General features: G+C 40.2%; 1 protein-coding gene across 1 annotated transcript in view; it reads left to right on the forward strand.

The window, feature by feature from the left end:
* plxnb2a.1 (plexin b2a, tandem duplicate 1) overlaps positions 1-22,636 on the forward strand; it is a 152,005-nt gene that overhangs the window by 39,133 nt on the left and 90,236 nt on the right. The window contains exon 2 of the mRNA XM_062994710.1: positions 16,158-16,223. The gene's annotated coding sequence lies outside the window, so the exon portion shown is untranslated. The remainder of the gene's footprint in view (positions 1-16,157; positions 16,224-22,636) is intronic.

Here is a 22,636-nt window from a genome sequence, read left to right on the forward strand (position 1 = left end):
ATAAATAAATAAATAAATAGTTACTATTAGTGCAGGATTATTATTACACATATTAAATAATGTCTATTATTTAAAAGTTAGTATTTCCCACTTGTAGATATATTTTATACTTTTCTACTGTCTTTGTACAGCCCTGTTAATGAATAATCTATAAACTCAAAGATAAATAACGTCAAACTCATTTGTAATTGTTGCTTTTCTGGTTTAATTAAGGATATGTTAAAGAAAATTAGCCAGAGCTTATAAAGGTACTGTATATTTTTGCCAAAAGCATCATATTTCTCCTCCGAAAGGAAAATGATTGATGCCCTGTCCAAGGTGATCCTGTCTTGTGCTTAGTGTTTCCAATTGAAACCAGACTTGCTGTGATCCTAAACAGGATAAAGCAGCTGATTAAAATAAAATAAGTTCTGTTCGAACCTTATAATTACTAGTGTTTGCTTGTGGTCTGTCTGTCTGACAGACAGCTAGCTAAGGCTACGACGTATGTCCACAGAAGTGTGACTGAGAACAGAGTGTTTTAGAAACTGCCCAAAAGAATGTCCAAAAACCTTAGAAAACAGTAGCCGATTCTTAGCCGTCCATTAAACAAAGTGGTGGGGAGTAAATAAAAATGTACCTAATGATCAAATCTATGAATTATAAATGTACTGCTTTTATTGAACACAGTTACTGTGCAACTGCACAGATGGGTTTAACATCCATATTTATCTTATTTTTCGACTGTAAACAGCAGTTATAATGAATCTTTTACAATGTTTTCTTTCTCTTTTTACAACTGGTGTGAATATTTAGGGACAGAAACAATGAAATGAAATTGAAAGTGAGCCTTAGACTGGGAATACCACTGAGAATAAGCTCATTAATCGATGTACAGCTTTATGTGCCATATGAATAAATAAAAGGTGCACTGGGACTCAGTTATAGTTATGGCTATTGTTTTTAAATCTTCTTTTAAGTTTACTGATGATCAGCCTTAAGGCCTCGCCTACTTCCTGCGGAACTAAGTTCGGGAGCATTGCACAAAGCCGAGCGTGCCTTTGTGAGCTTACAAGCTGGCATACGTTTAGCGGTTTTGTTTTGCCAGTCACACAAGCTCCACAGCTGCAGGTGACACTGTGACATTTATGATGTGAAGTTCCATGACTACCGAAAAACGATGATCACAGTTATGGCGACGTGCAAAGTATTGGAATAACAATCTGGGTGTCTTTATAATCTGTAAGCGAGGAATCATAAAGGTGACGATACTGCCGTACTTGCTCTGAGAGATGCCCCTCAAATTAGTCCATGTTTGTTTCCATGGCAGGCCTCTTTTTTACCGACCAATCACAGGTGTTGTCACGGAGTGTCGTTGTCCGTGGAGCTTCCATGTGCGCGACAAGGCGAGCGAGGCCTCTGCTCGACATCCGTGGTTGTTCGCTTTCTCCGCAATTAACCCACATTTGTCGCCGGAGCCAGGCGAAGGATGGCTCAGGGACTCGGTGGGTAGCACTGTCGCCTCACAGCAAGAAGGTCCTGGTCTTCGATTCTCAGGTGGAGCGGTCCATGTCCTTTCTGTGTGGAGTTTGCATGTTCTCCCCGTGTCTGTGTGGGTTTTCTTTCGGCTTCTTCAATGTCCTCACACAGTCCGAAGACATGCAGTCTGGTTAATTGGAGATACTAAAAGTCCTCCTAGGTATGTGTATTTGTGTGTGGGTGTGTTTGCCCTGTGATGGACTGGCAGTCTGTTTAGGGTGTTTCCTTTTGCCCACTGCGACCCTGAGTAGGATGAACTGGTGGTAAAACAGACAATGAATGAATTATCACCTATATACCCCAAACATAGGTTGGGCTTTACTACTTTTCAATACTTTGACTCTTTTTAAACCAGTGGCTTTATGCCAAACTTTAAGTACTATTTTAATAACTTAAGCTTTGGTATGATACATGCATTTAAGAGGCAGCTGCTTCCAATGTGGCCACACACAGACCTGTTGTCACCTGAGCAGTGGTCGCTCCACCCATATCCAGTCACCATTGCTGCAGACATGGGTGGAGATTATGGGTGCTTCTCATTCATGACGTGTGTTTTTTTTCTCAGCTACCTTGTTCCCCTCTCATATGAAGTGTGTTTCTGATCCTCCAAAGGACTCTTATGCTTGTACAAACAGTTGCATAAAGGCTTTTACTTTTCAGAAGCATAAACCAGGCTTAAACAACACACACGATTCATGCTGCATGTCAGCGCCCAGCCTCTCCTCTTAAGCATATCTTGTTTTGATGACCAGGTTCTTTTTTTCCCCCTTATTCACAGTGCACTAATGAGCGTGTATAAGCAGGAACAGCAGTGTTTGTTTGCCTCTGTGTCATTTCCTGGCAACCCATGATACCCAGTGTGCTGCTGTGAGGGCCGTCAGGGGTCTTACCTAGTGCGGTAGTGCTGTGTTGTGCGTGCATTTATATGCAATGCCCATTATCAGCACCTCTGTCTATGTGAGTCGTTGTCAGTGTTTATTCTTAAACCTGCCAAACACAGACAGTGTTTTTTAGTGTCTGCCTTCTTTGTTATTTTGCTCAACGTGCAGAATACCATCCAATCTTTTAATATTATTAAGCTTATTGAAATATCCAGGAAAAAATAATGGCCCTTGAAATAGCTTTGTTGATTAAGTGCAATGCCAGAATCTTTAGAATTTAAAATACCTATTTCAGCTGTAGTCTTTTTCTTAATGATCAGCACATTTGAAGCAGTGTGAGGATGGGAAGTGGTTGCCCAGTGGTTAAGGTACAGAACTAGTAATCAGAAGGTTCTGGTCACTGGTTCAAATTGCCACTGTTGCCACACAAGACCAACTTGGACCACTTTTGTGGGTCATTGCAACCCAACTGCTAAAAAACTCGTAAACCACTTTTTTAGGTTTTTGGTTTGCGTTAGTGAGTACCGTTTCTGTAGATGTGATGGTGTAAAAGTCTGATATTAATCTGAAAATAAAGAGGTTATATGTGCTTAATAACCTAAGTACTTGGTTAACTGCAATATAATTATTTATAGACAGTATGATCAAGCTGTAGATGTAGATATTTATGCTGCAAAATAAAGTCCTGCTTTTAATAGTAGTTGCCATTGGTATGGAATTATTTCACTCAATCAGTACTAATCATGGTAAAGGTGAAGAAACAAGCACCTTAAATTACCATCAGTACTATTGGTATGGCCACACAAGTTTGTACAACATACTCTCAAAGAGAAAGGTTATGCAGAGTTTATACAATTATACAATTTGTACAATTATAAGTTGCTTTGGATAAAAGCGTCTGCTAAATGCCAACTTCAGTTGGTTAAATTCCTTCATTCGGGAATGCCCTGCAACATCGTCATGTAAATGCCATTCCTTTGCTTCTCAAATTAACTAGCATTTAAATTAAATTAACTTAATTAATGTATGTCATAGAATGCTACTCTGGTGATATAACTGTGTGGGAAATGTTTTTTTGTAATAAGTTTGGCCCCAGTTGACCATGGTATAAATGCTACAGCACAACTTGTGTCCAACATCATAATGCACCAGGTCAGAAATCACACATTATCTTCAATGGGTTCCATTAACATAACATTATTTCAGTGTGCTTAATGTATCTCCATAATAACCACACTTATTAAATTAAGCACCATTAGGATGTGATATAAAGGGAGATTAGTAACTGGATGTATAGCTAATATATCGACATAATTGTAAATCTCAAAGAAATGTTAATATTAATATTAATTTCATATGACATTGTGCAATTTGAGCAGCTTTATAAATTCTTATAAGAAAAAGCAACTGAAGATTTTCCAATTATTTAAAGTAGTGAAACACTGAAACCCACTAGCAATAACTGAGAAGTTTAATTTTATTTTAATGAACCTGATTAAATGTATGTCCACACATTTCTCTTTAGTGAGGACATAGTTAGTGTGCATGGCATCGTGAACTCTATGAAGTACCAGCTTCATATCTGACTACCTCTGGCAAGAAGTTAAAACCGGGTCATGGTGATTCTTCCTGCAGGGACTCTACATGGTCAAACTTTTGTGAACATCTGACCATAAGCTGGATGGACATTCCACTCCAAAACCATGGTCGATTATATGAGCTTGTTCTCATTAGTGAATACAACAGCCTCAATTCTTCTGGAACTTTTCAGGAGATTTGGGTGGAAATTTGCACCTATTAAATAAAAAGAGGGAGTATTTGAAGGGTCAAGTACTTATTTTGGATGTAAAGGTCGTTGACATATTAATTTATTCCAGAGGGGTTTAATGTGGTCAGGACAGAAAAGCTACAGTAAAGTAAGTAAGGCTTCATTTTTACAGTAGTGTAGTACTGCAGATATATATTAGAAGCTTTAGAAGCTTCCTCAGTGACTTTGAGGCAACTAAAAACCCATGCTTATGAGAGATATGTTCTCATGGCTGCAATGTTGTGTTTATTTCTTCTTTACTGACATGGATCAGATGGCAGGGGTGATTGCAGGCTCTGGAATATCCTGGTAGAAACCACCTCATCATTGAAATGTTAGTCTTGTATATGTTTTGTGACTGAACTCAGCAGAGATTTATGTTGAAGTAGCGCATCTCCCGCTTTTACAAATGAATAACCTTGCTGTTTATGAACCCTGGCACAGAGCCAGCTGCACAAACAGCCTCACTCTCATGTTTCAGTTCATCAGCCCCAAAAATTGAAGCTATATTTAGCTTTCACAACTGATTTTAGCTGAATTGTGCATTAGCTAATGGACCCGAGACAGCGTTCACACAATAAAAAGGAACAGTAATTTCATTAATTGTCTTTGTAAGAGCCGACACAGTGTGTTCACGTGCACAAATAAGTGCTAGAAATCAGACTGTGGGTACATGCGCTGTAATAACCTGATCATGAGGAACTTTGTAGTTTTAATGTGTTGTGGGTAATCAGATGTCTGTGAGAGGTTGTGTGAATTCCTGTGCTGAAGCTTTGTACACTGCAGTAGGGACTTAGAAACTATAAGTAAACAATTTTAATGCTTAGCTAGTGATTTGGTCATCTTAACATGCATTATATTTACTTACATTTTATCTATTTAATCCCTTTGTTAATATCAGCACTTCTGAGAATGGGAAATGCTGATCTACATGATTTGTGTAGTCATCTTATTTCCTTTTTTAAAAGCAAAACCAAAAATCGAAACACTTCCAATTCCTCTTTGCTATATTGTTGACCTCCACCTTGTGCATGACGCCGATGCTTTGATATACCAACATTGGCATCTTTGCAGTGGTAGGGCTTAAACCAGCGACCTTCTAATCATTTACATTTACATTTTTGGCATTTAGCTGACACTTTTATACAAAGCGACTTACAATTGTGACCACATACATTGCAAGCAATTGAGGGTTAAGAACCTTGCTCAGGGGCCCAACACTGGCAACCTGGCAAATGTGGGCCTTGTAATTACTAGCCTTGTACCTTAACTGCTGAGCTACCACTGTCCGATCATTAGTCCAGTACTTTACTCACTAAGCTACCACTAGTCCAAGACATATGTGTGGTCCACAAAACCGACCTGGACCACTTTTGTGGGTCATTGCAACCCAACTACTAAGAAAGTTGAACACTACAATTTTAAGGACTCGGTTTGATATGTCTTGAATTGGTGATTAATGTTTCTTTAGATGTGCTGGTGTAGAAGTCTGATATTAATCAGAAAATGGAGGTTATATGTGCTTAAACTAAAATATGATTATTTATAGAGACACTAATCAAGGTTGCTTAATTACATAAATGCTGCAAAATAGTTCTGGTTTTATTATAAAAGTAGTTGCCATTGGTTGGAATGATTTCACACAATCAGTAGTAATCATGGTAAAGGTGATGAAACGAGCACTGTAAATTACCATCAGTAGTTTTGGTATGGCCAAGCAAGATTGTACAATATAATCTCAGAGAAATAATGAGGCCTAAGGTAAAGAAACCTAAATATATGTAGTCGCTTACAGGTCTAGATATTTAGCATACTAGATCTTTTTCTGGAGTCTGCGAGCGAGGGACGAGTCGTTGAACAGTTAGCAACCAAGAGCCGATTTATGAGCCCCGAGCAAACTGCAATTTCCCTTCGAGCTGGCGCATCTGTCAGTGACCTGCTGGCGAGCGAAAATCAGGGCAAAAATTGTGTAGTGTGAAGTAGGCGTAACTGCAATGCAGTCATCCTCATTGGTACATCTCACGCACAGCTGGAATAGAGCTATTTTTTTCTCTTTTTTTCCCCCAATTTTCTCCCTAATCTAGTCGTACCCAATTACCCTGATTGCGTTACGCTTCACCTCTACCGATACAACCCTCCCCTTCTGACTGAGAAGCTTCGCAACTGACACATGCCCCCTCCGACATGTGTGCAGTACCGACTGCATCTTTTCACCTGCATGAGTCGAGTTCATATGCGGATCAGCCTTGTGCACGGAGAGCCACACCCTGATCAGCATTATTCCTCAACAGGTGCCAGTAGAGGTTGTAATTGCACCAGTTATGAGGAACCCTGGTCTGGCTTGACCCACCGTATGAACAACAGCCAATCGTTGTTCATGTAGCCACCCAGCCCAGCCGGATGGCAGAGCCGAGATTTGATACGGTATATTCGAAATCCCAGCTCTGGTGTGCTAGCGTGTTTTACCGCTGCGCCACCTGAGCGGCGGAATAGAGCTGTTTGTTAGTAATTCAGATTCTCATGTTTAAATATTATATCTTTGGTTATGCTTATAAATTTAGATTTTGTTCATGAATAAGTTCATAAATAAGTCAAGTAAATAAGTATAAGTATAGTCAAAACAAAAATACAAGCAGTGAATACTTGTAGAGTGTCTAAATTTAGATTCATGTGTATCTGTTGTGTTTCTGTGTCACAGAACTGAAAAAGTATATTCTCCAGTAGCCCAATTAGTCTGTAAAACACAGTCCCTGAAATAGCTAGTATAAACAAAGGAGATAAAAACACAGCGTATGATTCTATTCCCTCGAGAGAGAGTCTTCTGGGAATGTGTGATCTTTAGCGGGTTTGTTTTCGTTTTCCTTTGGCTTCAGAGGAGTGTGTGCAGAGCCTTGAGGAATGGCCGTGGCTCAGGTGGTTAGCGTGTACCGTAAAGCATGGATGAGCGGTGTCACTTAAACGAAGCCCTGCCACCTTGATACATCTGCTGGCCCACAGTGCCCTCGGCTAGCGTTTTATGAGAAACGAGCAATGAAATGGTTTTACCCGGATCCTCGACTCCTACACGGTCGTCCCATTTTCTCAGTGTCTTGCTTTCTAGCCCTCACTCTCTGGGATGAGAACTGAAATTGCTTTTTCTCTGAAGCATTTCCTTTCCCTCATTGAATTTCTTAAATTAGTTTCAAAATCACACACACACGCACACTCTCACTATAGTTCCTAATGTAGCTATAGAGCAGTGCCTGTTCCAACAGCATTGTTTTGTCTCCTGGCTGTCCTTCTGCTGAACAGACCTGACCATGTTGTCTTGTTGCATTAAGGAATGTCGTTGCCTTCTGAGGAGACACCAAATGAGCAACAGCCAGCTCTTATGTTGCCATGAAACTAAGTGGTGCTGGGAATCCAGAGCAGTGCCAGGCCTGCCGGTCGTCCTTGGGTATTATTTGCTTTGTGAAACTCATTCTTGTGTCCATTGACTCTCTGTTGTGGTTTTTGTAGGAGACTGGTTCTAGTTTCTCCCTCACATTATCATGATTAAAAATAGCTCCTATATTGTGGATGACAAAAGCAGTAGCAGATGTTATTGGTTGAGAGAAAGCATGTTAACGAAAGGGAAAAGCAGTCTGAAGCGAACAGATTCTGCCTGATCGCTAATTTTACACTGTTTATTCACACACCTTGAACCCTGTCCTCTTGTTGTGTTCTTTGTGATCATTATGAATTAACTGGGTTTTATCACCTTCACACAGTTCCACCTGGCTCTGCTCTACATATGCCAGCGAGCTCTGAATGCAGTTGAACCCGCTCTGCTGTGAACGCCGACGGCTCCGGGTTGCTCTTTCTGCACAGCCGGAAGGACGGCTGGTGGGGAGCGGGGTGCAGGAAGCTTGGGTTGTAAGAGGTTCCAGATTTTCACAAGCATGGAATTATGGAAACTCTGGTTTCCGGCTGATGTTTCGTTTGGAATAATGAAGGAACAGAGGAATTGAGCCAGATCAATCTTTGGATGACAGTTTCATGCGGAGAGACATAAGGCATTTAGGTTCAGATCTTGTAAACAAGGTTCTAACAATGTCAGAAAGCCATCCAGAGGGGGCTGAACTTTGCTCTCAAAGGAATGTTTGGCCTTTCCTGTGTTTTTCTTTTGGAAGCACAATGACTATTTGGGTAAAATCAGGGCTCACTTAGAGAGCTATTTGTCAAGACCATATATGTGTGTTTTGGCGGGTTTTGAGCTATTACAACCTCCACTATTCAGGCTTTCCACAAGATTTCACATATGATGTGTGGACAATATAATAATTCATTGCAGTCCTGTAATAGTTTTCTATTGTTTTTATCCCACCCCAAGTGTTGCCCATAGTACTGCTAGTAAGTTATCAATATACTGTGTTATTGCTCCTGATTTACAGTATTTTATGTAGTTTGAAGTAGGGCTTGGCGATTTTCATGATTAATTCGGTTAATTCGCATGAACGTTTTAACCCGATGTTAGAATGTGACAATCGCGATTGTTTACATACTTTATATTTTAATTTAAATACCAACATGTCACGAAGCAGAAAGTGACCAGACGCTCGCGGAATATAAATCAAGTAAAGTTTAATATCAAAAGGGCGAAAACAGTGTACAAAATCAGGTAGAGTTCAAAACCAGCGAAAACTAAAACAGTAAACGGAAGACAACAAGGGTTATACACGGTAACGGTTAGATTCAGTAATAAGGAGCGCAAACACGATCGGCAAAACGAGACACAAACAGAAGAGTTTAATTAAGATTCACTGAATCAAACACCGCTGAACTGAATCAAAATACGGAGCCGATGAGCGCGATCAGGATTGGCTGGAAAGTAACGAGTTACATTTACTCGCGTTACTGTAATTGAGTCGTTTTTTTTGTGTACTTGTACTTTTTAAAGTAGATTTTACAGCCTGTAATTTTACTTTTACTTAAGTAAGTTTTGTACTAAGAATTGTAATTCGCTACATTTTATATCACATCCGTTACTGAGTAAAAAAATCACGTCTGGGAAACTGCTGCAGTGAATTCTGCGATAGGGAGTCGGATCTTTTGTCTCGGTTCCTTTTAAAGAGCCGTATGTATGTAACGACTCCCAAATGCGCGAATCGGTTCCTTTATTTTGGCTTAAAGGGCCGTTCAATAGAATCGAATCATTCTACGACACATAATAGTGGTTAATACAGTTTGAAAGTTTTATGGGACTAAAATGACACATTACACATCCTTAAATGTTTAAAATGTTGTATCCAGCCCCCAAATCACAAGAGGATAAAATCAAAGCTGAGCTGAGTGATCACTTGATGCCCCCCCCAATGTAGATACTGATACAGACTTACTCAGTGGTGGAAACAGCACAGTACAGGCTCGTGTTCCTTTTAAGAAACCTGTGTAAAGAACTTTTTGTAGTTTTTTTCCTAATGTAAGGCGGTTCTGCTGAGCATTATTTAAAATAAAAGTTGTTTGTGAGCTATTCTTAGATATAGATAGATAAGGATATAGATAATTTAGATCTATTTTGTTTTAATTATTGTGATATCGTTATTGTTATAAAGTTTGCTGTTACTATTTTTGCACTTCTGCAGCCTTTAATTACAATGCAAAAAAATAAATTTGAGTCTTATTTTAATTGCATTATACAAGAACAAAAAAAACAATCGGGTATAATTTTAAAATAATCGAGATTTTTTTTTTTTTGTGCAAAATCGCCCAGCCCTAGTTTGAAGGCCTTAAAACAACAACTTTGTGTGTGTCTGTGTTGGGGGGGCATATTAAACATTATAAGCACTGCATCCTTGTATTGTCTAGATGCGTTAACATTTGTTCTATTTGTGTGTTAGGCTGCATTTTCATCATACTTGTAGGGACGTAACGATACACTCTACCCACAATGCGATACATTTCACGATACTGGGTTCCTTTTATTATTTCTCTTTAAAAAAATAAATAATAAAATACTGTATTTGTGATTATCTTTTATTTATCTAAATAAGGAATGCCCTTTTATTTGTGAGGTAGGTACAAACTATGCCAAATAATGCTGATTGTGTAAAAAAACTGATGACATTTTAAAACAAATCCAACTTTATATAAATAAATGACAGATAAAGAAAGGATCCTCACATAAATACATTTGGCTGGAAAATCCCCTACCTGGCAACTTTGTAAAGTGTCATCAACCAGGCGAGGTGAATAGCGCCAGTACCCTCTGCTGTTTAAAGTAAATATCGATTCATCTTAAATGAATAACAGATTCGAATTGTGGCACATGTGCACTGATTTTTAACTGTCTTCTGGTGCATCGTTACATCCCTACATACTTGGTAAAACAGCTTTGCGCTGGCTGTACCATTGTTTCTTATGGAGTGAGGTAGCGTCGCTTACTCTTGAACATCATGCACAGCAAACATTTGCTGCTCATTTTTTACCTTTTTCAAAGTTCTGTCTGACTCACATTGGCAGCACTTTGAAAAGGTCAGCAGCAAACTAGGTCAAAGTTCAAAATGAATGCCTTTATTTGTCATATATATATATACAGACGTACAGTACAATGAAACAAACATATCCTGGCTTGTTTGGAAGCTGGGGGTCAGAGCGCAGGGTCGGCCATTGTATGGCGCCCCTGGAGCAGAGAGGGTTAAGGGCCTTGCTCAATGGCCCAACAGTGGCAGCATGGCAGAGCTGGGATTCAAACTCTCAACCTTTTATTTTAATTGACCAATTGCGTATTATACACCGATCAGCCATAACATTAAAACCACCTCGTGGTTTCCACACACACACTGTTCATTTTATCTGCTCCACTTACCTTATAGAAGCACTTTGTAGTTCTTCAATTACTGACTGTAGTCCATCTGTTTCTCTACTTAGTTTCTTTTAGCCTGCTTTCACCCTGTTCTTCAATGGTCAGGACCCCCACAGAGCAGGTATTATTTAGGTGGTGGATCATTCTCAGCACTGCAGTGACACTGACATGGTGGTGATGTGTTAGTGTGTGTTGTGCTGGTATGAGTGGATCAGACACAGCAGCGCTGCTGGAGTTTTTAACTACCATGTCCACTCACTGTCCACTCTATTAGACACTCCTACCTAGTTGCTCCACCTTGTAGATGTAAAGTCAGAGACGATCGCTCATCTATTGCTGCTGTTTGAGTTGGTCATCTTCTAGACCTTCATCAGTGGTCACAGGACACTGCCCACACGGCGCTGCTGGCGGGACATTTTTGGTTGGTGGACTATTCTTAGTCCAGCAGTGACAGTGAGGTGTTTAAAAACTCCACACTAACACACCACCACCATGTCAGTGTCACCTGCTCTGTGGTGGTCCTGTGGGGGTCCTGACCATTTGAAGAACAGGGTGAAAGCAGGCTAAAAAGGTATGCAGAGAAACAGATGGACTACAGTCAGTAATTGTAGAACTACAAAGTGCTTTTATATGGTAAGTGGAGCTGATAAAATGGACATAAAATTATGTTACGCTTGATCGGTGTAGATCTTGAAGTTTACTGAGTGTGGATTAAAGAACGGTTTAAGAGTTGAGAGAGGGATTGCATGGGTAATTGTGCACTATTTTTTAAATGAACACTAATTAATTTAATTACTTTGTCTTTACAAATATCACAAGCTTGGCATTTTGAAAATAGCCATAGTATCACCTTTATATTTATTCATTTGTTAATTCATTCATTTACCTTTAGTAGCCCTTCATTTTAACCTTACAAATCAATGCAATCTACAAAAGCCAGTCCACCTACTGACATGACAGGAGCGTGCCAAACTCTTCACATAAACTGGCAGATGTATTTCATTTTCTCATTAATAGAACAACGTAATGGATCAGCAAGTAATGATTTCACATCAGCCCGGGTAACTTTGTTTGATTTACTGAACATGCTGTCCCTTTGAGCTGTACTAAAGCTCACTCTATCACCTCTATCTCCTCTGTGCTGCACTTTATTCAGCACATGGCATGTGCCTTACGCCAGATGTTATAGGACCTATGTCTTCCAAAAAGTTCTACTATCCCAAAATTATTGGGGGTCAGCCAGATGTTTTTCTTTTATTTTACATTTAATTTTCACCAACTGCTTTATCCATTGCAGGGCTTCAGACATAGCCAATAATGTCTGTGTTGACGCCTGGCCGGCCAATAGTACCACTGGGATTCAAACAGCACTGTACATGGGAACGACTGAGATTTTTCAGTCATGATTTATAGAGCGTTTGCATGTGTGCGAGTGAGTGTTCATTGCTTCCAGTACTGTACGTAGCACTCCCAGCCTGTACTGAGCAGCAGGGTGGACTCTCTTGGACTCTTTCCCAACCTCACGTTCCCCACAATTGGGCTTTTTAGTTTTTTCAGATTTTTCTCTAACTTGGATGGAAGGATGGTGGGTGAAGTTGGGGAATAGTGAAAAATGGTCTAGCATTATGAACCTCTGACCGCGCAGTCTTTTATCTCTGGGGCTCTAGCAGCATTCATTCAATGCTGGCAGGCTGTAGTATGCAATAATACATATTATTTGATGTCAGTGCCAGTATGGCTGATGGTTTACTTTAAGTATTGCACTGAATGCCAAACCAGATTCACTTCTGATTCGAGTCACATTTATGGAACAGCCATGTGCTTTGCTCTGGACTGGGTTTATAACCTAGCATAAAACTGAAACCACTACCATTTGAGCCTAGACATAGCTCAGAGTGACAGTGTCCATAACACTAGCTTTTTTCTGTGCTTTCTCTTAAAGCGACCACACACTGCCTGTCTGTTCAAGAATGTGTTTTGCAGAACAAGGTCATTGCTATTGAAAACAAAAACCTGGTCACCTTTGCTATGAGGCTAAAAATGTCTGGGTGGTCAGATGTAATCTTAAAACCCCCAAAATGTTTGTCATGAAGCGCAATATGGGTGAAACTGTCTACAGTCAAGTCGGCTTTTCATTGGTTCTATGGGCAAGAAAGAAACCCCTGCTTTTTAACTTTCCAGGTAAGGAGCAACAAACTCTAGATTAAGTGAAGCTTTAAGGAGCTGCTTTTGAAACAGAGGCAGCTTGTAATCAATGTCAAGCTTGGCTGACTGTGGACAGTGTTAGAAAAACACAAACAGATAGACATTAGATAGATAGACAGATTGATAGATAGACTGACAGATAGATAGATGGGTGGATAGACAGATAGTTGGGTGGATAGACAGATAGATGGGTGGACAGACAGACAGACAGACAGACAGACAGACAGACAGACAGACAGACAGATAGATTGATAGAGGATGGATGGATGGATAGATAGATGGGTGGATAGACAGACAGACAGACAGACAGACAGATAGAGGATGGATGGATGGATAATAGATAGATAGATAGATAGATAGATGATAGATGGATGGATAGATGGATGGATGGATGGATGGATGGATGGATGGATAGATGATAGATGGATGGATAGATAGATGGATGGATAGATAGATATATGGATGGATGGATGGATGGATTAATAGATTGATAGATAAATATATGGGTGGATTGATAGATAGGTAGATAGGTAGATGTACAGAAGCAAAAACATGCACAACAAAAACTAACATATACAAGAACTCCAGTCATTGTTACCAAGTTGGACAGTGGTAGCCTAGTGTGTAGAGCTTTGGTCTGTCTAACAATCAAATGGTTGTGGTTTAAAAATCCCAGCTTTGGCAAGCAGCTTCTGTTGGGCCCTTGAGCAAGTCTCCTAACCACCCAGCTCCAAAGACGCCATACAATGGCTGACCCTTTGCTCTGACCTCATCTTCCAAAAGAGCTGGGGTACTAGGAAAAACATCATTATATAATCATTATAAATCATTATCGTTATATGACAAATAAATGCAATCTAATCTAAAAGGAGGTCAGACTGAAATGTTACTTTACAGTGTAAACTTTGAACTGTCTGTATATGTCTGCATGTGAACAGTGGACAAGGAAAAACAAGAGATCAGGAATCATGTCTAGAAACATCTGGTTCTCATCGGTGGGCTTAGCTTGTGGAAAGTGGCAACACACACACACACACACACACACATAGAAAATCACACGGGCCTCTTCATGCAGAAAGAGCTTGCTTTGAGCTTAAAGTGGGGATTAAAAACAAACTTAATGATTTCACATGCTCCCATATGGATCCTCCCACCTCAGACTCTGACCTCACCCAGCCTGGGGCAGTGGTCCCATACGCTGAACGATCTACTTACGATAAACACATGTACACAACACGATACAACATAACACATAGGGTTTTTTTGCACATGTCCCATTACAGTAGGAAGGAGTGTATAAGTGTGATGATCTCATCACGGTTTACACACTAGGCAGAAACAGTGCTGGACCACACCTTAACATGATGCTCCCTTAGGAGTAGGCTGCATTAATAATTGAAAATACTGTATATGGCCTGGTCATCATGTAATGATTATAGGCAAACCTATTCTGTCTAAATTCAAAAGTTGTAGAGCACATCTGTAATTGACTAATCATTAACAGTTTAGCTTAACATTGTGTTGTAATTTTTTTTAAATGTAGTGTGTTGTTTTTTTGTCAGATCGCTGTACAGTTCACACTACATGACTGAATCTCTTGCAATCGGGAGTCTTTTAAGTCGTTGTGTATTTCACACTACACGACTGAACGGTGATAGGGTATTACACACTACACGATCTATTACCGGGAGGAATCGCAGATGAGTCTGTCTTGAGCCCTCAACCCTTCAGTTGCTTAGACCAGCCTTTCTCATCAGGGGTGCCGTCGAAAATATTCTGATAATGATGGGTCGTTCGCGAACGATCCAATTCTATTGAACGGCTCTTTAAAACAAACAAAAGGAACCGAGTTGCGCCTCTGGGAGCAGCTATATATATTTTTATTTCTGCGCAGTTCAGACTGTAATCCACCCAGTCCGCTTCCATCATTAGAGGGAATCAATCAATTAATATTTTTTTCTATTTTATATTCTTTGCACATATAACTGTTTTGTATATATTTGTTCTTTCTTACTGTTATTTTTTATTATTTCTCTCTAACTTGCTTTGGCAATACGAATGTCCTTATTTGTCATGCCAGTAAAGCTTCTTTTGAGTTTGAGTTGAGAGAGCTGTAACCGAGCTACAGAGAGAACATGCAGAAAAGAAGCAGTGCTCTTAGTATAATGACAAATAATTGAGAAATAAACTATAAACTTGTTTAATTATGTTAAATCTGATTCGTTCATGGTGCGAACTGAGCTTTTCGAGCCTAACTTACATCAAGAACAAGTACAGGGAGCGACTGGGGGCTCTGGACCAGGAGCTCCATGTCTGCCTCTCATCCATCCCTGCCAGAATAGGGCGATTGTGTGCATCATCCCAGGCTCAGGTTTCCCATTAAAAGTGATTCACGTTTACCCCTCCCTCCCTAAATGACACCTTATGGTGTGTGTGCGTGTGTGTTAGCAGTCCGAGGGATGCAGAGTGTAAGTTTTTTAATACATTTTAGACTGGGGTGACTTGAGATTTTGCATACTTTTAAAGGGTGTCGTGACTGAAAAAAGGTTGAGAAACACTGGCTTAGACTGTATACTGTAAGTTGCTTTGGATAAAATTGTCTGCTAAATGCCGAAAATGTAAAATGTAAACATCTAATAAAACTCATGTGTTTCATGTGTTTGTTTACTTTTTTTACCTATTCATAAAGCACTTGCTAAAAATATCAACAATTGTCCAAATTGGCAACATGCTATTAAAATTATAATTAAACAAAAATACCAGATCAGAGCACCTCTACTAATAAATCATCGTTGTAGAAAATCTGTATCTTATATCTGAATTAATGGCCACCCTGAACACATCATGTACTTTAAGCATGACCAAGTGTGTGAACCGTTCCAGCCTATTCATTCATGTCATTCTCTTTATTTCTGTCTTTCAGGATATTCTTGTCTGTTGAAGAGGATCATCAGATCAAAGCAGTGAGGAAGAGGAGGGAAAAGCACAAGTAAGTATATAACAATATGGTTGAGGTGATTGGACTGGTTTGTCTGTGATTTCATGAGTCAATAAGAATGGATTTCTTTAAGAAAGAAAGAAGAGTAATTACACACAGGATTCCCTTATACAGCGTTCTTTAGTTTCTCAGCACTCCCAGCTTTGTGCTTTTAACCAAGTGCACCATTAACATCTCAAGCTTCTGTTGTCTACACAAAAAGGACTGCTGGAATGTTTTCATTTCCCCATGTCAATGAAACGCGAGCCCTGCCTTCCAACTTTAAATCGCCGTTTTATTGTAATTGCACTCTTTTCCTCACCCTTCCTCTCTCTTTATTATCCTTGTGCTGTGTTTGTGTTGGCAATTTGCCGGTTCCTCATCACTTACTGTCAAGCCATCGAGGTGAGCCGCGAAAGAAATTATGAGTAACAACCGTCCAGAGAAGCTCGCCTGTGATTCCCCCTGGTGATAGATGGTGTAGTGTAAAACTCCCCATCGCCGATCAGTCGTGTAGTGTGAACATTACAGCGACCAGGTGTTAATCAGAGTGGCGTGTAGTGTAAACTTGGCATAAGCTGTTCAACAGCCAGGTGTATGTTTACATTACATTTACAATGTTGTAGCGTGTCAGACATATACAATAATAATAAAAATTAGTGGCGATACCACTAATTAGTGGCGATACCCAGCCCTAGTAATTACCATATGATAGCGAGGGCCGCTTCATATTTCATACACTAGGCGAATGAAAAATGTTAAATTGCTAAACACAGACCTTAAATTTTAAATTTCACAGCAAACTGCATATTACACGGAAAAATGCTCATTTTATGGTCCATGACGCGATTTTCACATCCGTGAATTAGGTGTAGAGCCTTTAATCATCATTATTTCACAAATCATCTAAGCATTTCTTAGCTTCTTAGCTCAGCTGGCGCAGCGGTAAAACACGCACACCGGAGCTGACTATACGAACTCGTCGGTTAAAAACTTTGCTCTACCATCCGGCTGGGCTGGGCGGCTACATGAACAACGATTGGCTTGTTGTTCATACAGGGCGGGAAGCCGGATAGGGACCTCATAACTGATGCAATTAAGACCTCTGCTGGCTGGTTGTTGACGTCTGCACAGAGTCGAGGAATAATGCGTTGATCACGGTGTGGCGCTCCGTACACAAAGCTGATCCGCATATGAACTCGCCTCGTGCGAGTGAAAAGATGCAGTCGGCTACTGCATACGTGTCGGAGGGGGCGTGTGTCAGTCTCGCTCTCCTCAATCAGCAGTGGAGATCAGCATCAGTAGAGAGGAAGCGTAATGCAATTTGGGTAATTGGATACAACTACATTGGAAGGAAAATTGGGGAAAATGCACAAACAAAATGCACCGTATTACCGAAATTATATGGCCATCTTACCTTCAGCTTGTTAGACATCCTATTTTAAAACACTGGCAGTTAATATAGTTTATCTCCCTGCTATCCCAGCCTTCACGTCTCTATAAAGGCTTTCCACAAGTCTTGAATGCACGTCTGTGGGAATGTTTCCCTATTCAGTCAATAGAGCATTTCTGAGAGGCAGGAATTGATGTCGGCTGTGAAAATTTGACTCACAATCGACATTCTAATTTGTCGCAGAGGTGTTCAATAGGGTTGAGGACTGGGCTCTGTGCCTCCAGTGTCTTTATACACCTCGCAGCGTGTACAGGAATGTGCTTTTTCCAAAATGCTGTTAAATTAATTGCTAAGCAAAAACGGTACTGGCTGTCATGTTCAGTGTGCAGTCTTTTTTTAGATTTGTACTTTATGTGGGTGCTTAATTTGGCTAACATTATTAATGTTTGAGGCATAATGTTTTACACAGTTAAAATTAAGCAATAATATATTTTCATGTGCTTATATTTATAATATCAGCTTGGCTAGGGCGGCATGGTGGCTCAGTGGGTAGCACTGTCGCCTCACAGCAAGAAGGTCCTTTCTGTGTGGAGTTTGCGTGTTCTCCCGATGTCTGTGTGGGTTTTCTTCGGGAGCTCCGGTTTCCTCCCACAGTCCAAAGACATGAAAGTGAGGTGAATTGGAGATACAAAACTGCCCTTGACTGTGTTTGACATTAAAGACTTGAACTGATAAATCTTGTGTAACCAGTAACTACTGTACCTGTCTTGTCATGAATGTAACCAAAGTGTGTAAAACATGACGTTAAAATTCTAATTAATAAATAAAGTAACAGACTTGATTTATGGCTTAAAACAGCTGGCACAAAACAACAAACGACCTATTATTCTTATAATTATTGATTGAATTAATGTTTTATTAGTGTAATGTAAACCAAGTGGAATTCCTTGGGCATGTAAGTACAGAGAAAAAAGGGTTACAAATATAATGGCCTCAAAGCTTCAGTGTAAAACTAGAGCAAAAGTTGAACAACCAGTGTGTTCTAGAGCTGGCACATCACCCCACTGCTGCGTTCTCTTCACTGGCTTCCTGTATCTGCCCACATTCAGTTTAAAACACTGATGCTCGCCTACAAAGCCAAAAATGGACCAGCCCCAGACTACCTTACAGAACTCATCACACCCTGCTCTGTACCACACAACCTCCGAGCCACTAGTCTCGCTCGACTTGATCCTCCTTTCAGAACTCAAGAAAGACAAGCATCAAGGCTGTTCTCTGTACTAGCACCCAGTTGGTGGAACGAGCTTCCGAGCGTCTTTTACTGTCATTAAAAAACTAGGGCTGGCTCGATACCACTTTTTTATGTCCGATACTGATACTGCAAATTGAGTATCTGCCGATACCAATCTGATACCGTCATTTCTCCTCTCAAACAACTAAGCAGTAATAATACATGTCTCAATGCACCATGGTTAAACTAGCTATCTAAATAAAAATGCTCAGACTGTGAAACATATTCTAAAGGAATAAATACATCATCTACAACATCACACTTATGCAAAACTGCTGTTTTTATTTTCACTTTTACACACAGAACATTCAGCAGCATTTTTGGTTTCACTTACGTTCGAGCTGTTGTTCACGTGATACATCTCGCTTTACAGCGTGTCGTTCAAAGTGTCTACAATTGGAAGATGTGGATGTCAATCAAACACGATGGACCAATTAGAACTGACGCAGAGTTGAGATTTTCCGTTAAAGTTCTGTCACGTTTTTAGATTATTAAACCCTGCTGGATTTTGATGAGGACATCTGTGGCTAAACGGGGAACAGTGTAGTTTGTTTTATTTCATAACACTAATGGATTAATCGTTGAGGATGTGAGATATCTCCAAGCCGGGACAAGATTATTATTTATAAAGTGTTTTTTTCTTGTGTTTAAACAGTGTTTTTAGATGTGGCAGTAGTAGATGATTTTTTTAAAATGCTAAAAGTTGAAGTAGATCAGTGTGTTTTAATTTCTGAATGGCTGTTGCAAATGAGTTGTAAATCAGTGACACATTGTAATTGTCATCAAGATGCACCTTGTTACTGCAGTTGCAGAGTGAGCTGGCAATAAATGGCACTCTGTTGGAACGTATCTTTGTGTGTTATTTGCTTTACAGACAAACAATGGCCTTATTTACATTAAGTGTTATTTACATTAAGCTACAGTACAGTACAGTAAACTACAGTTTTTTTCCCTTCCGATATCCGATCCAGTGATTTGGGCCAATATCATATTGATAGAGTATCGGATCGGTGCCAGCACTATTAAAAACCCACCTATTTACTAAGCACTTAAGTTGACATGTACTTATTAATGCTCTTATTTATTTCTTGCATAAAAAAGGAAAAAAAACTTTGGTTCTATCAGGGTTTCAGCAGGTTTGTATTTTTGGGGTGTGTTCGAAAACCTAGTGAGCTGCCTTGCTGTCTTACTGTCTACATAGGCAGCTGACTTAGTAGAGAGGATTCTAATAAGTCAGTGACTTATAAGGCAGGTTATTCGAACGCACTACTTAGACAGCGATTCCATCAGGTTTAGCATTTCGCGTTGAGCATTTAGCATCTCGCCATTAAAGCCAATAAACTGAGGTAGCATAGCACGCTAAGGTCAATATAACATCTCCCTTCATGTACCGATAACGGTTAAATTTCCTGACAAGCCCGAACTTGCAAATAAAAACACTCGGTACAAGTTTATACAAGTTAAAAATCAGTAATATTTTATTTACGTTTGAAAATAACTCCATTCGTTTCTCCGCCCCGTCAGCCATGAATGCTGGGATTGTCTTAATCACTGAGGCAACGTTCGATGCTCACTCGTTCTTGAGCCAAAATAACATTGAAATATGAAGATACCTCAGAAGTGAGGATTTTAAGGCATCTAGGATTTCGAACAGCCTCCTTCTCGGGAGCGTGCACAGGATGACGTAAAATGCTGCCTATGTAGACAGCACACTAGCTTTTCGAACACACCCTTGGACTGTTGCCTACTAAAACTAGAGTTAGGCAATGTTTACTATGGAAGCACTGTTGTAAGTCGCGTCTGCTAAATGCCGAGACTGTAAATGTAGGGCTAAACGGGTTTTCCGTGGCTGATGGAACCCGCACACTGTGCTGTTAAATGCTTCATCTGGATCAGATATGAACTGGATAAACAATTATATTGTCTGATTTGAAGTCAGATGGGGGCAAAATGCAGCTTCAAGATTCTCATTGGAATAACAACAATCAGTTTACATTGCTGGAGAACTGGCTTCTTGTTCATTCATCCTTTCCATGTTGTTATCCAGCTGAATGAAATCTCTGATCCTCTCCGGACTATTTCAGACCCTTGCTAGCAGAAATACGAGGCCATTTCGCCCTGAACAGAGGAAGTAAATAGAAAGTACTTTACTTTGGTAGAGCCAGGGCACTTCGATTTCAATTGCAGAGCCTGTGGGAGGGGCAGAAAAAATAGCCCTTGTCAGAACAGGCACAATTTTTCTCTCTGCGGTTCTCAGAGGGATGTGCACTCACTCGGTGGTAATGGCTGCCCTCGTGCTGTAATCTGTTCTCCGCTCTAACATTGTTCAGCATCATTATCAAGATAAAGTAGTTCCTCTTCATGCTGTAAGAGCACTACCTGTTCACACCCACACCTCACGTTCCCCAGTCTTACTTCCCTCATGACCCGTGGCTATTTCTGAACATGACTTTATTAATGATTGCTTGGCTTGTGAAGGGTTGCCAGGTTTGAGCTTATCCCTGGGAAGAAAAACAATCAGTGCACAACTTGGCTGACTGTGTTTAATGAGTTTGGTCTGGTGGAACTCCAGTGGCCTGCACCGAGCCTTGACCTCAACCCTATTAAACACCTTCCAGATGAAATAGCCAGTCTGACATCAGTGTCTTTAACTAAGAAGGTGTCTACAGTTCAAAATCACATGGAAAGACCTCCCAAAGGAATTGATACTGGTACAACCACAGATCCAGATGTTCAACAAGGTCAGGTGTCTACAAACTTTTGACCATGTTGTGTAAATGAAAATATTGCACAATATTTATTTAAAGTGCACCGCCGGGTCACATGACCTCTTTCTGTAAACACTCCTCTTCCTGTCTCTGGCATGGCTGATGGAGCATACCGAGGTCAGAGGTCATGAGAGCAGCATGTTTAGTGAACTCAGAAGGACGTTGTTAGACTCCGGGATGCTGAGAATTGACTTGTAAACTTTTTTTTCATTGCTTGGTCATAGCCATTTCCCCCGTCCTCTTTGCAGTCTTACTTCCTGTCCTTCTACACTGCTTTCCCTATCTTTTGCTTCCCTCTTTACTCCTGTCCCTCTCCATTCTTGTCCCAAGGCGTCCCTTTCTCCCTCCATTCCTGTCCTTCAGTCCATGTTTTCTTTTCTTAGTTCTTGTTCATCTATGTCTCTTATATTTCCCGTCCCTCTCTATCCATGCTCTTTTTTCCCTCTTTTCATTCGTCTCATGTTTGTTTTTCATGTCCCTATCCATTCTTGTCCCCCTCCGTCTTTTGCTCCCTCCATTCCTGTCCTTCTCAATCCATGTTTTTTCTTATTTTCTCTTCATCTCTGTCCCCTTTTTACCCTCGCCCCTCTGTATTCATGTCCCTCTCCATCCATGTTTCTTTCATTGCCTGTCCTTCTCCATCACGCCAGCAACCGATTGCTTCCCTCTTCATACTTGTCCCCCTCTATCCATGTTCTTTTCATTTTTGTCTCTTTATATCCTTCTTACTTGTTTTTCCTGTCCCTCATTATTTATGTCCCTCTCCATTCTTGCCCCCCTCTGTCCCCTTTTCCCTCCTTTACTGTTCTTCTTAATCCATGTTTGTTTCGTATTTTCTGTTTATCTCTGTCCCTCTTCATTTCTAGCCATCTCTCTATCCATGTTCCTTTTTATTTTTGTCTCTTTTCATCCTTGTCACTTGTTTTTCCTGTCCCTCTTTATTCTCGTACCTCCCCATTCCTTTCTCTCTTCA

This window comes from Trichomycterus rosablanca, chromosome 1, assembly GCF_030014385.1.
Source record: "Trichomycterus rosablanca isolate fTriRos1 chromosome 1, fTriRos1.hap1, whole genome shotgun sequence".
NCBI classification, from domain to species: Eukaryota; Metazoa; Chordata; class Actinopteri; order Siluriformes; family Trichomycteridae; genus Trichomycterus; species Trichomycterus rosablanca.